Consider the following 13,461-nt stretch of genomic DNA (forward strand, 5'->3'; position numbering starts at 1 on the left):
AGACACAACTTACGTCCTACACCACTAGGCACAACTTACGTCCTACACCACTAGGCACAACTTACGTCCTACACCACTAGGTCCAACTTACGTCTTACACCACTAGGTCCAACTTACGTCCTACTACACTAGGCACAACTTACGTCTTACAGCACAAGGCACAACTTACGTCCTACACCACGAGGCCTAACTTACGTCCTACAGCACAAGGCCCAACTTATTCATGCTTGGAATGTAATCAGACTGCAAAGAAATATTCAAAATCATAGAAATTGAGATTTTGCTTATCTTGGACCTGAATGATACGTAAACTTTAAGCTTATTTTTAGGCCCCCTCGTCTACCCTGAAATCATCAGCGTATGGAGCGAAAATTTGTTGAAAACTTTTGCCGGTACAAAAAAAAAAATAAAAAATTCCCAATAAATTGTTTCTAGTAAAAAAAAAATATCCACTTCTTGTCATAATTTTTTTTTAAATTTTAAATTTGTTGACTCTGTAAACTAAATTTAGTTGGTGAATTTAGTGAGTTGTTACTAACAAATTGTACTCTACCCTACTCTACAAAAAAAAATCTCTTTTAGGACAATCAAAATAAAACAAACAAAACAAAAAATCTTATAAGAAAAATAAAACCCTGTTTCAACAAAGACTGTACAATTTGATGTACATCTAGACAAACAAACAAAAAAGTATCATCAAAAACTAACAAGATACAGAATTTCGTAGGTATTTTTTTTTCAACTTGATCTGGGTTTTTATGTCGTCTTTTGTTCTGTGTTTTTCTAATCCCTGGGATGGCTATCTCGAGAAGTGATCCGACGGTTTCACTGGCCCATGAGATACATCAGTGGAACACAAGGAGATGGGGGAGAAATAAAAATCTTTTGCGTCTTAAAAAAAAAAAAAAGAAAAGCGTCTCAACATTTTACAATGCAATGTCTGAAACTAGGCACCTTTCTAGTCTGGGGGGCAGGAGGGTAGGAGCTACCGCAAGTTAAACTCATCAGAAGTAACTTGTGTGGTCTGTACAGAAAAGCCAACAGGTTAATGAAGATATACTTTGTCTGAAGACTTGTTTTTATCCTATAGTATTTAGTTTGAGCCAAAATTAAAAAAATATATATAAATGGTTTTTAACTTAGAATAAAATCTTGGACTGGGTCGTTGAGTACAATGACAAAGACCAAACAAGCATTTACCCGCCCATTCTGTATTCCCCCTTTTTTTTTAATACCATAATACTAGTTGACTGATTTTGTAACTGAGATTGACTTTCTTCGTATTGTGATCTCTGAGCGTGAATACCAATATTTAGACAAATATACACAATCTACAAACTAGCTTCAATCAAAGCATATCATCCGTTCAATGATATTTCTTGATCTAAGTCTTAGGTAGCCAAATGGTGTTATGATTACGACCTTTTCTAGGCTGTGAAGCTTTGATGTAGTCAAAAGTGTTTGCACATGTTTAAGTGTCAGTAAAACTGCATAAAATGCGTGGTCAATCTACAAATGCCCATATTGTTTCGCTCTACTCTCTTAGATAAAGTAACTAATAGCATGACCTTGTGTATTCTACTGAGAGAAAAAGCTCACATAAAATGACAGGAAATAACAACAGATGATGCTAATTAATACTAATAGTGGTATCCTGTCAGGTCATAGATAGATAGAAATAGATCAAACAGCTAGTGTAGCTAGAATTTAACTCAATAGCTCATTAGAAAACCAAAATTTATACCAAAAGCAATGTTAGAACATTTGACCCGAGAAAAAAAATTACATTTATGTAGTAAATTTGAAAAGACCATCTTCCATTCTAGTTTGTCTACTTGTGTATTGGTCTACTTGTGTATTGGTCTACTTGTGTATTGGTCTACTTGTGTATTGGTCTACTTGTGTATTGGTCTATTTGTGTATTGGTCTACTTGTGTATTGGTCTACTTGTGTATTGGTCTACTTGTGTATTGGTCTATTTGTGTATTGGTCTACTTGTGTATTGGTCTATTTGTGTATTGGTCTACTTGTGTATTGGTCTACTTGTGTATTGGTCTATTTGTGTATTGGTCTACTTGTGTATTGGTCTATTTGTGTATTGGTCTACTTGTGTATTGGTCTACTTGTGTATTGGTCTACTTGTCTATGTGTCTACCATTGTGTCCTATGGTTAAAATTTTATTATAATAATTTGACAAAATAAAGGCAAAAAGGCGCTATTAGTTTTGTGTGGCCTATCATTCCGTCCGTTCGTCCGTTTGTCCGTCTGTCCCGTTTAGATCTCGGAAACTAGAAGAGAAAATGAAAATCGGACACCATGATATTTTAGATCATTCAAAGTTCTGATGCAACGGCTACTTTTTTATTTCCCGAAAGTGAACCATCTAATTTTAAAAATTATCTATGCAAGCAGATTAAAAAAAAAATACATCACTTTTCAATGAAAAACTTCAGGGGAGGTAAGTGTTTAAAAATCGAGTCTAGCTCTAGATTCTAGATATATTCTAGATCTATTCTGTTCTAGATCTATTCTAGCTCTAGATTCTATATATATTCTATATTCTAGAGCTATAGTATAGACCTATAAAGTAGATAGAGCGATTATGATCAGGATTACCTTATATAATACAGACGTTACTTCAAAAAAGAAGATGATTACGTCCTACGAGTCATGCATTTAGTCATGCATATTAACCAATGACTTAAATTCTGCCAAGTCACTGGTTTTCCTGGCTAGCTCAGGCAACCCATTCCATGCTCTAATAGCACTAGGGAAGAAGGAGTATTTGTACAAATTTGTCCTAGCATATGGGACGAGGAATGTGCCTTTATCTTTGTGTTTTTCAGAGTATTTTATTAAATTTTGTTTTTGTATTTGAAGATCAGTGTTTTATGTATAATTGCTACTTTACTTTTGAGTCTTCTGTCCTGAAGGCTTTCTAAATTTAGTGATTTTACTAAAGGTGTTACTCTAGTCAAATGTGAATATTCGTTTGTTATAAATCTCACTTCTCTATTTTGTGTTTGTTCCAGTTTCTTAATGTTTTCTTGAGTTGAGGGGTCCCAAACGAAGGATGCATATTCTTTTATTGGCCTAACCAAGGTTAAATAACATTTTAGTTTTATGTTCTTATTTGATTTATAGTATAGAAATTTCTTTTAATAAACCCTAATGCTTTGTTGGATTTTTTAAATAGTTTTATCAATATGTGGATTCCATGACAGTTTTTTATTTATTATAACACCTAAGTATTTTGCGTTTTTAATCTTTGTTACTGGTTTGCCATGAATAAGATAAGTGGAATTAATTTGTTTTAGTTTTTTTTTGTTACTCTTAACAACTGACATTTTTCTGGGTGGAAAGACATGCTCCAATTTAATTCCCATTTCTGTAATTCATCTAATTCTCTTTGTAAAATATCTGTGTCTTGTTTTGTTTTTATTTTTCTATATATTATGCAATCGTTTGCTAATAATCTGACTTTTGTTCCTGAACTAATGCAATTTGGTAAATCATTTATGTAAATTAAAAATAGAAAAATAGTAGTGGACCCAAGACTTCCTTGAGGTACACCTGAGTTTACTGTTATCGGTGTTGATTTAGAGCCATTTATTATTACAGTTTGTTCTCTCCCTATCAGAAAATCTTTTATCCACTGATGCAGTGGACCATTAATGCCGAAATATTTTAATTTTTTAAGCAAACTATGGTGGTGAACTTTGTCAAAAGCCTTGGAAAAATCTAGTAAGATAGCATATATTTGTTCACTATTATCTAAACCTTTTGAAAAATCATCAATTAGTCCTATTAGTTGTGTTTCACATGATCTATATTTCCTAAAGCCATGTTGGTATGGGGTGAGGACATTATGTTTGTCTAAGTGGTTTATGGTGTAGCTACATAGTATGTGTTCTAGGATTTTACATGTGATGCTGGTAAGTGATACTGGTCTGTAGTTTCCTGGGTCAGATTTTTCTCCTTTTTTAAATAGGGTGGTGACATTAGCTTCTTTCCAGTCCTTTGGTACTCTGCCCTGGTTAAGCGATGCCTGAAAGAGTATTTTGAACACTGGGGCTAGCTCATTGCTTAGTTCTTTGAGTAATCTAGCTGGGATACCATCAGTTCCAGAAGCTTTATTTGGTTTGGTGTTGGCTAATAGTTTTTGAATTCCATTTTCTTGTACTACTAAATCTTCTATGTTGTCTACTTGGTTCAAATTAAGTAATATGTCTTTGTTTCCTGGTGCTGAGAATGCTGATGCAAAGTATTTGTTTAGGATGTTTGCTTTAGTTTCATTATCATTATGTATTATGTTATGTTCATCTTTTAATGGCGCTATGCCTGTTGTTTCTATTTGCTTAGACTTAATGTATGTTTTTGTTGTTATCTTTAGATATTACATTGTTTATGTATTCACTCTGCAGCTGTCTGATTACTTTTTGGGTTAGGTATTTAATTTTTATATACTTTTTGTAAACTCTTTCTGCCTTGGTTTCTTTAAATGTTCTATATAGGTTTTCCTTCTGTTTACAAGGCTTTAGTCTATTATTAAACCAGCAATTATTTATTTTGTTTCGAGTGTATTTAATTGGTATATGATTTTCTATAATGCTTTTAAGATGTTTTTTAATGAAATTCCAGAGGTCATCACTTACCAGCATCACATGTAAAATCCTAGAACACATAATATGTAGCAACATCATAACAGAACAAATAGATGCTATCTTACTAGATTTTTCTAAGGCTTTTGACAAAGTTCACCACCATAGTTTGCCATACCATGATCTCATGGTCTGATAGACCAGGGATAATATCATAATCAACTACTAATCCAGGTCTGTTGGTTAAGAAGAGATCTAATGTGTTGTTTAATCTAGTTGGCTTTTTAATGATTTGATCTAAACTTAGGTTGTGTAAAGTTTCTATGAAAAGCTCATTTATGTCCTTAAGGTTTTGGTGTTTATCTATGGTTAGTGTTTTCCAATTTATATCAGGTAGGTTGAAATCACCCATAATCCAAAAAAAATGCATTTTTATTTGTCTCTTTAAGTGTAGTAACCTGATTACATAGTTCCTGCATGTATTCTAAACTAGAATTTGGTGGTCCTATTATTAGGGATGTTGAGGTGGTATTAATTTTACAAAATGTTGATTCTATATTTTTTGAGTTAGGTAAGGTAATTTCTTCTGCTATAAGAGTGTTTTTTATTGCTAAAAGAACTCCTCCATGATTATCAGCCCTATCTTTCCTAAAAATTTCATAATTACTATTGAAAATTTCTACATTATAAATTTCAGTAGGCGTACTAGTGGGTAGGCTAATAGTGCACTAGGCCCGGGGTCGGCAACCTGCGGCTCGCGAGCCACATGCGGCTCTTTGGGTGTGAAGCTGCGGCTCGTTAGTTCCATACATAAATATTATTTATTGTATCGAAACATTTTTAAAAATAGTTCTGAATCTTTTAACGAATATTAGGCACCGATTCTATCTCTCAGCCACTTGTACTAGCTTTTCACCACTCCCCTCCCCAATTACACGCGTCGTCACTGTTGTCAGTCCGTCGGATGTTTCTATGTAGGTTTTAATTCACTTTGACGCAAGACGAATTGGCATCTTAACCACCTGCCATGACTGTGACATATAGTTTGTTGTTGTTTTTTAATAACTTAGAAGGGAATTATTTTCTCAAAGTTAGAAGCAATCTACAAGTAATGCAAGCTTTGCGGCACCACTAGAAATCGCACAAAAAGGAAAACCATTTACGATGACGAGTATGTCAAAAACTGCTTCCTACATGCATCTGAAGAACTGCTTCATGTTTAAAAAAAAACAAACCAGAAATTTATAAAAAAAATCAAGATTTGCCACTATCCGCTGAAAGAGTACAAGACAGTATAGCTAAAATTTCTTCAAATGTAACATATTTGCAGGTGAAAGATATTAACTTTTTTCTTCCTTATCACTTGCTATAGATTAGTCTTGGGACTTAAAGACACGGCACAAGTTGCCCATTTTGTCTTCCCAAAGTCTAAAAGAAGAACTTCTAGGATTTCAACCGCTTTCGTGACAAACTAGAGGGGACGATAGGGAAAATGCTAAGCAAAAATACCTTGAAGACAATAAGATCGATTGAAATAAAATCATTTTAAAAGCAACTGACAGAATATGACAGGAAAAAGTAAAAGGGCAACGACGATTCGTCGGAGCAAAATAAACCAAGAAATTCTTACGGAGCAAAATAAACCAAGAAATTCTTACGTTTCACTGATAAATGCACCAAGAAATTCTTTGTGCCCAAAACGATTCCAACCTAAATAGATGAGGTCATGAATTTGGTAATCAAGACTGTTAACAAAAGCACTCTATCACTTAAACGAAATTTAGACTCAGTATTCCGACCTCCTTCTTCTAAAAAAAGTGCTAAGATTTTCCAAAGGTAAGGTGATGAAACGTTTAGCTTTGTGCTTGAATGAAATAAATACATTTCTAAATGAAAAAGGCATTGATCACATAGAATTAGAGAAAGACAAATAGTTTCAAAAATTTTACTTTATGATGGATATAACAGAGAACTTAAATGAGCTGAATCTAAAACTGCAAGAAAAGGAAAACCCATCCTATGTTTTAGTAGAAGCATTGGTTTGTTTTGAAGACAAATTTATTCCTTTTGCAGAAGATAATTAGAGCGGCCAATTTTTTTTCAATTTGAATGTCTAAAGTAGTATCGCGATAAAATCAGTGAAACTTTTAAGATAAGATAATTTTATTGATCCAATCAAATGGAAATTAAGTTTGACTACAATTGACAACATCAGCGTAACTACTGTACAATAACAGTATAGATGAAAAATTCGAACAACATTCACACACGAAACCAGCGCTTTATGAATTTGACTTCTATGTACTTCTCGAAGACAACAGCTGATCTTGTAACACCCTGACCGAAAGTGGGATAAAGGAGTTTTTAAATCTTTCTGTTTTAGTCCTAATGGAAAGGAGACGACCACTTCGTACATATCTTATGACACGAATTACTTCATCACAATTATAAAAAAATCAAAGAAGAAATTCTTGACAGATTTGAGCAGTTCGAAACCAACAAAACTATTCGAGCATTCCTAGTACACCAACTCAACAGTTGGAGGTCCAGAAATGTAAATATATAGCGCAACAAAGTGGACAACTTTAAGGAATGCCGCGAGTTGATTCGGCGCATTGAATAATCTTCCAGGTTGCTACCAGTGAGTTGAAGAAGTTGGCATTTGGAGTGCTGAATATATATCAATCGACATATTCGTGGCGAGCAAACGTTCTCTTGCATGAATATAATTAAAAGTAATGTAAGAAGCCAACTAACAATTGAGCATTTAGAGTCATGTTTGAAACAAAAAAAAAAAGTTACCATATGAGCCAAACGTATTTAAAATTTCTAAAACCATGCAAAGCTAACGCTCCCATTTAATTTATTTGCTTAATTGTTTGTTATAGAAGTACAAGTTAATGTTGTAAAGAAACGTTTAACTTCTTTAGTTATTGCCGAAATAAAAAATAATTATCTAATAATGCCATATATATATATATACACACACACAATTTGTTGTGAAAAATACTACTTATATATTTTAAAAAAATCATTGGTGAGAACTATTTATAGTTGGCAAGAAAAAACTTTGCGGCTCTTTAAAAACTTCGAAATTTTGTAAATTGTAATTTTTGGCTCTTTCAACTCAAAAGGTTGCCGACCCCTGCACTAGGCTGTTGGCATGGGAAACCGGTTACTTGTGCGGGCTCATTTTTTAAATGTCCCCGTCTACTCCAATATATTGTTGTGGAGAGGTACATATCTGGGAGCAGTAGCGTAAATAGGGAGGTACGAAGGGTGCGGTCGCAGCGGGTGAAACCATCTTGATGATGACAACCAAGTTGAAAAAAATATATATTAGCAAAAGCAGACACATAGGAAAAGATAATTATATTAAAATCTCTAGATAAATGCCCAAGCATACCTTGACACGTCTAGATGTTAGTTTAAGTCTAAATATCAAAGCACAACGTTATACCACTTCTGTCTTAAAGTATAACAAAGGAAACCTGTTCAGGTGATGTTAAGTCTGTTTCTAATTTTAATGAAATATCATTGTAAAATTTGCGATAGCATTTGAATAAATGTCATAAACAATGGGATTTTATAATAGAATTGAAACTCATTTTACATTTGAGTAAAAATCAATACTAGTAGGTAATCAGCTCACTGTATTTGTTTAACAAAAAGAACTAACTAGCAATAGTGTTTATTGGAACATATTTGAAGAAAGTTGATGGGAAGGGATGACACCCTGAGCTACCGCAATAGGTGCCACCGACACTGTCTGGGAGGTTTTCATTCTGTTTTTAGGTGTTCAGTTGGATCTCTACTCTACTTTTTAGGTGATCAGTTGGATCTCTACTTATTCCAGAAGAGTAAGAAAAGTGTTATCAAATTATTAAAGACGTGTTGTCCTGTTTGCTTCTATGTAAAAAAAGAAACGTCAAATAATTTTTTTACAATTTTATTAATTTAAACGATCAAAACAAGACCATGGTTTAAATATTACTGGTTTATTGGTTCATTGGTGACTTCGATGGGGGCCGCCTCTGAGTTTCTGTGATAACACAAATTCTCTTTGTAATCTTGTTTTTTTTTTAAATTATGGGCAATAAATAAGTGATTTCTTTTTCCCAAAGCATGAATTAAAAAACGTTGTGGTGTGCAGATTCGTTTGGTTAAAGTTGTTTTTGAACGATGTTGAAATATATATATATATATATATATATATATATATAGATAGATAGATAGATAGATAGATAGAGAGAGAGAGAGAACTAAATATTTTGTACACAATGTTCTAACGGGTTGACTTGTGGACGACATAACCGCACTCGCGAAGTCATCCTAAAGTACGGTTGTCAAACACAAGTAACATTGTTGCCTACTTCTGACCCCAGATTTTTTTTTATACATTTTAATGAACTTTTTTTTTTTAGGTAGAGAAAAAAGCGAGGCTCATCGTTCTTCTGATAAATTACGGAACAAAAAAAAAAAGGTTGAGTTATTATCTGAATGAAGATTTGAATCACGTGACGCGGGGCGTGAGGGAGCCGGGCAGATGTTTGCTATGAAGTTCCTGGCCTGATCACTAGCGCACCACATCACCCTTCCCGCAGTACACTCATGTGCATACGCGTGCGCGCACTTACATATGTCCCATTCCTTTCCGCTCACGTTTTTTTGTGTGCTAGAAATGATACAACAGAGCGCGCCCATTTAGCGACCACTGAGGGCTGGGGGAGTCGGGGAGTCGAGATGGAATAGGGCCCCCTAGGCTAAGCCCATTATTATGCAATGAAAATGATGAAATTTATAGAGCGAGGTTTTGTTTGGGGAGCTATGACACAGCTGATGGATCATGATACCCTATGGCCCCCCGCCGCCCTTGAAAAAATTGGCCGGCACTGCTTTGTGTATTGATAGGATTATAACTAGACAGTGATACATGGTAATTGGGCGCCGTGTTTAAACATGGCTCCCTGTTGTTAGTGCAAGCTTAGGACGAGAAAATGATGTCCAGGGATCTCTTTCGTCCATATTTGGCAGTTGATGTACCAATGTATTTAAAATTTAAAAAAAAGGTGTTCATTATATGTAATATAATAAACGCGCGCCCTATACTAAAGTACGTTTATTCTGTGTTTAATGTTTTACAGTCAAAACAATCGAAATGAAAGTGACAGAAAATATGAACAAGTCTTTAGGATTCTGAGACTATTTAGAAAGTAACAATTATAAAATGCGTACTAGAAGTTACTAAAGGAAAAGAGACTTTCCTCTTATTTTGAAAAATCTAAATCAGGGGTTCTCAACCTGTGGGTCGCGACCCCCTTGGGGGTCAATTGACAATTTGTCATGGGTCGTAACCCATGCTTGACCATCGAAAGTATGGCCTAATCTAAAATGTAAAACTTGACACATACATGTTTTTGTAACAACGGAAATTACTATTTTTATTGTTATTCGAAAATAGATGTAGCAGACAGCAGAATCAGAATTCATTTCAAACATTTTGTCGCAGCAGAACAAATTTCAACAGTTTAAGTAAATGCGCTTAATGCATAAGCCTGGTCGTGTTGTAAAGCTCTGGTATGTCGTACGTAAGGTCAAGAGTCATTATTAATCGTCAATAATAATAAGATATAAGTGAAGTTTAAGGTTCGCCACTTATAAAGTTTATATGGACAGAGTTTTTGTAATACTAAGGTGTTAAATCTGTAATATGTGAACCGAAATGTGTACGTTTTGAAAAAGGTTGAACAGTGCATCTATAAATTTGAATTTTAATACGTAAACTTTGTATAGAAATGCATAACGTATTGGACAACATGAACCTTGGATGAACTTCTAATGGTAGTAGGGCAGAAAAGCTTGGGCCTTCCGTAGTGCTCTGGTAAGAAACTCTGTTGTGGGCCTCCCGTAGTGCTCTGGTAAGAAACTCTGTTGTGGGCCTCCCGTAGTGCTCTGGTAAGAAACTCTGTTGTGGGCCTCTCGTAGTGCTCTGGTAAGAAACTCTGTTGTGGACCTCTCGTAGTGCTCTGGTAAGAAACTCTGTTGTGGGCCTCTCGTAGTGCTCTGGTAAGAAACTCTGTTGTGGGCCTCTCGTAGTGCTCTGGTAAGAAACTCTGTTGTGGGCCTCTCGTAGTGCTCTGGTAAGAAACTCTGTTGTGGGCCTCTCGTAGTGCTCTGGTAAGAAACTCTGTTGTGGGCCTCTCGTAGTGCTCTGGTAAGAAACTCTGTTGTGGGCCTCTCGTAGTGCTCTGGTAAGAAACTCTGTTGTGGGCCTCTCGTAGTGCTCTGGTAAGAAACTCTGTTGTGGGCCTCTCGTAGTGCTCTGGTAAGAAACTCTGTTGTGGGCCTCCCGTAGTGCTCTGGTAAGAAACTCTGTTGTGGGCCTCTCGTAGTGCTCTGGTAAGAAACTCTGTTGTGGGCCTCTCGTAGTGCTCTGGTAAGAAACTCTGTTGTGGGCCTCCCATAGTACTGGTAAGAAACTCTGTTGTGGGCCTCTCGTAGTGCTCTGGTAAGAAACTCTGTTGTGGGCCTCTCGTAGTGCTCTGGTAAGAAACTCTGTTGTGGGCCTCTCGTAGTGCTCTGGTAAGAAACTCTGTTGTGGGCATCCCGTAGTGCTCTGGTAAGAAACTCTGTTGTGGGCCTCTCGTAGTGCTCTGGTAAGAAACTCTGTTGTGGGCCTCTCGTAGTGCTCTGGTAAGAAACTCTGTTGTGGGCCTCCCATAGTACTGGTAAGAAACTCTGTTGTTGGACGTAGTGTCTCATAGCCTCCATGGAGTTCAAGTGACCTTTCAGTTGTCTCCTCGCAGCATTTGGACACTCTCGTAAGACATTCACCAATGTTTCCTCTGTCTGCCCCATCAGTTTGTATGTCAATTGTAGCGAAGTTATTGAAGTCGATTTATCAGTGATGCCATTTGCTAATGCTTTGCGGACAAAATTTCATCAAACTTTCCAAATTACTTAACATCCCATTGTGCACATGCCAGAACTCCAATGAAAGTCAAAAGTGAAAATGTTTAGGAAACAGAAATAGTTTATTGAACTCATTAATAAAGATGCAGCGAAAAATTTCTCTATTACAGACATCTGGATCAAGTGTTTGTAGTCATGTCCCAATTTGTCTGTGTTGCATTTTCTTCTTCAATTTGCAATAATACATTATTTGCATAACAGCCTGTTCATTATCATGTCTAAATACAGAAAAACGTCACATGTGTATGCAATGTGAATAATATGAATTAGAAATAGTAAGATCAGTAAATGCATATCTTAAAGAGATATTATAAAGAGAATAGAATGACATATTGTTTCATGATTAAACATAAAGCTTTGGCAATGAAAATCAGATTTACTGTTGGGGTTGGGGGGTCGCGGCATAGTGAGGAATTGTTAAAAGGGGTCGCCGAGCAAAAAAGGTTGAGAACCGCTGATCTAAATCATGTTACAAGTTACAAGTGTACTGGTGTATTGTAATTGAAAAAGGTTCTTTCTAGCCCCATAGCAGTCTCAAACATAATCCTATATTTATGTGAAAAGATTGTCTATTAAATGTATGCATGTATTTTATTCAAAACATAACTCTTCATAAGAACTTGTACAATATATGTATCTAATTTGTCTTCTGTTAAATTTGTGTCTTGTACATGACTCCCTCAATCAATACATACTTTGTGTTACTGCCGTCCGTAACTTTGCTGCTTGGTCCAAGAACAGAAAAATACGCATTTAGTCAGTTATAAATATGGTAAGAAATCCAATGAATAATGAATTGTGCTATGGAAGTAACTAAACAAAAAGGCGCCTGTCTATTTACATATGTATATATTGTCAACCGTGTAACAATGACGACCACTTTTGTCATCCACGGGGGTAAGGGGGGGGAGGGAGTTGAGTGTTTTGCTCGACGTTTTTTTGGGCCTAGTCATGTGACTTGTCATGTGACTTGTCATGTGACTTGTGATGTGACTTGTGATGTGACTTGTGATGTGACTTGTCATGTGACTTGTGATGTGACTTGTCATGTGACTTGTGATGCCTATGCGGGTCCTGAATGTTCGACTGCATACTAAGCAAACTATTCCAAGGCTATATCTTAAGCAATATTTGCGCGGCGCAACGATGATCTATAATTTACTTCAGTTTCCCAGGTGGCAGTGTCCATGTTGAAGATTCTCAGAATGTCTTTTCAGACCTCCATGGGCTCGCTTTCCATCTTTTAGCTCGCCGTAAAGAAGCATGTTATGGATGCTGGAGTTGTCTCTACAGAAGTTGTCTTGACCGTCGCTATTGTGACTTCATATGGGTTGTGTGAATGCTATGTGGTGACCGCCACTTCTATTGCTCTTATAAGGACGATCCCCCTTTGTGGAACGGTGTGGCGGACGTTTCGGATAGAGTCACCGGGCAACTTGTTCCATACCCGCCCCGAGTGAGATAAAAAAGCTCACCCAAGGTAGCACGAAAGGGACCTTATTCGCCTCCCGTTCTTAGGCTATCTAGTTCCACAGCTAGACATTTCCACGGAAGCGTAACGCTAAGAAGAAGGGGGCTGAATCCTCCGAACCGGACTACCAGCGAATAACACTACCATGTCAAATCTTTCACAGATGGCAGACGTTACAGAATTTATGCTAAGCGTTAATGAAGCATGACATGTACCGTATGTCACGCTTGATAGATTAAGTCGACTGAACAGTTAACTCTTTAATCCTCTTGAGGAATCATGTTTGTATAGAGAGGATGTAGAAGTACTGAGACTTTGAAACAAAATAGATCTAGTATTGAATCAATGGTTCTGTGTCTGTGGGACTTTGAAACAGAATATCATTGAATCAATGGTTCTCAGTCACACGGAGTTGA

The sequence above is a fragment of the Biomphalaria glabrata genome, chromosome 7 (genome assembly GCF_947242115.1).
Source record: "Biomphalaria glabrata chromosome 7, xgBioGlab47.1, whole genome shotgun sequence".
NCBI classification, from domain to species: domain Eukaryota; kingdom Metazoa; phylum Mollusca; class Gastropoda; family Planorbidae; genus Biomphalaria; species Biomphalaria glabrata.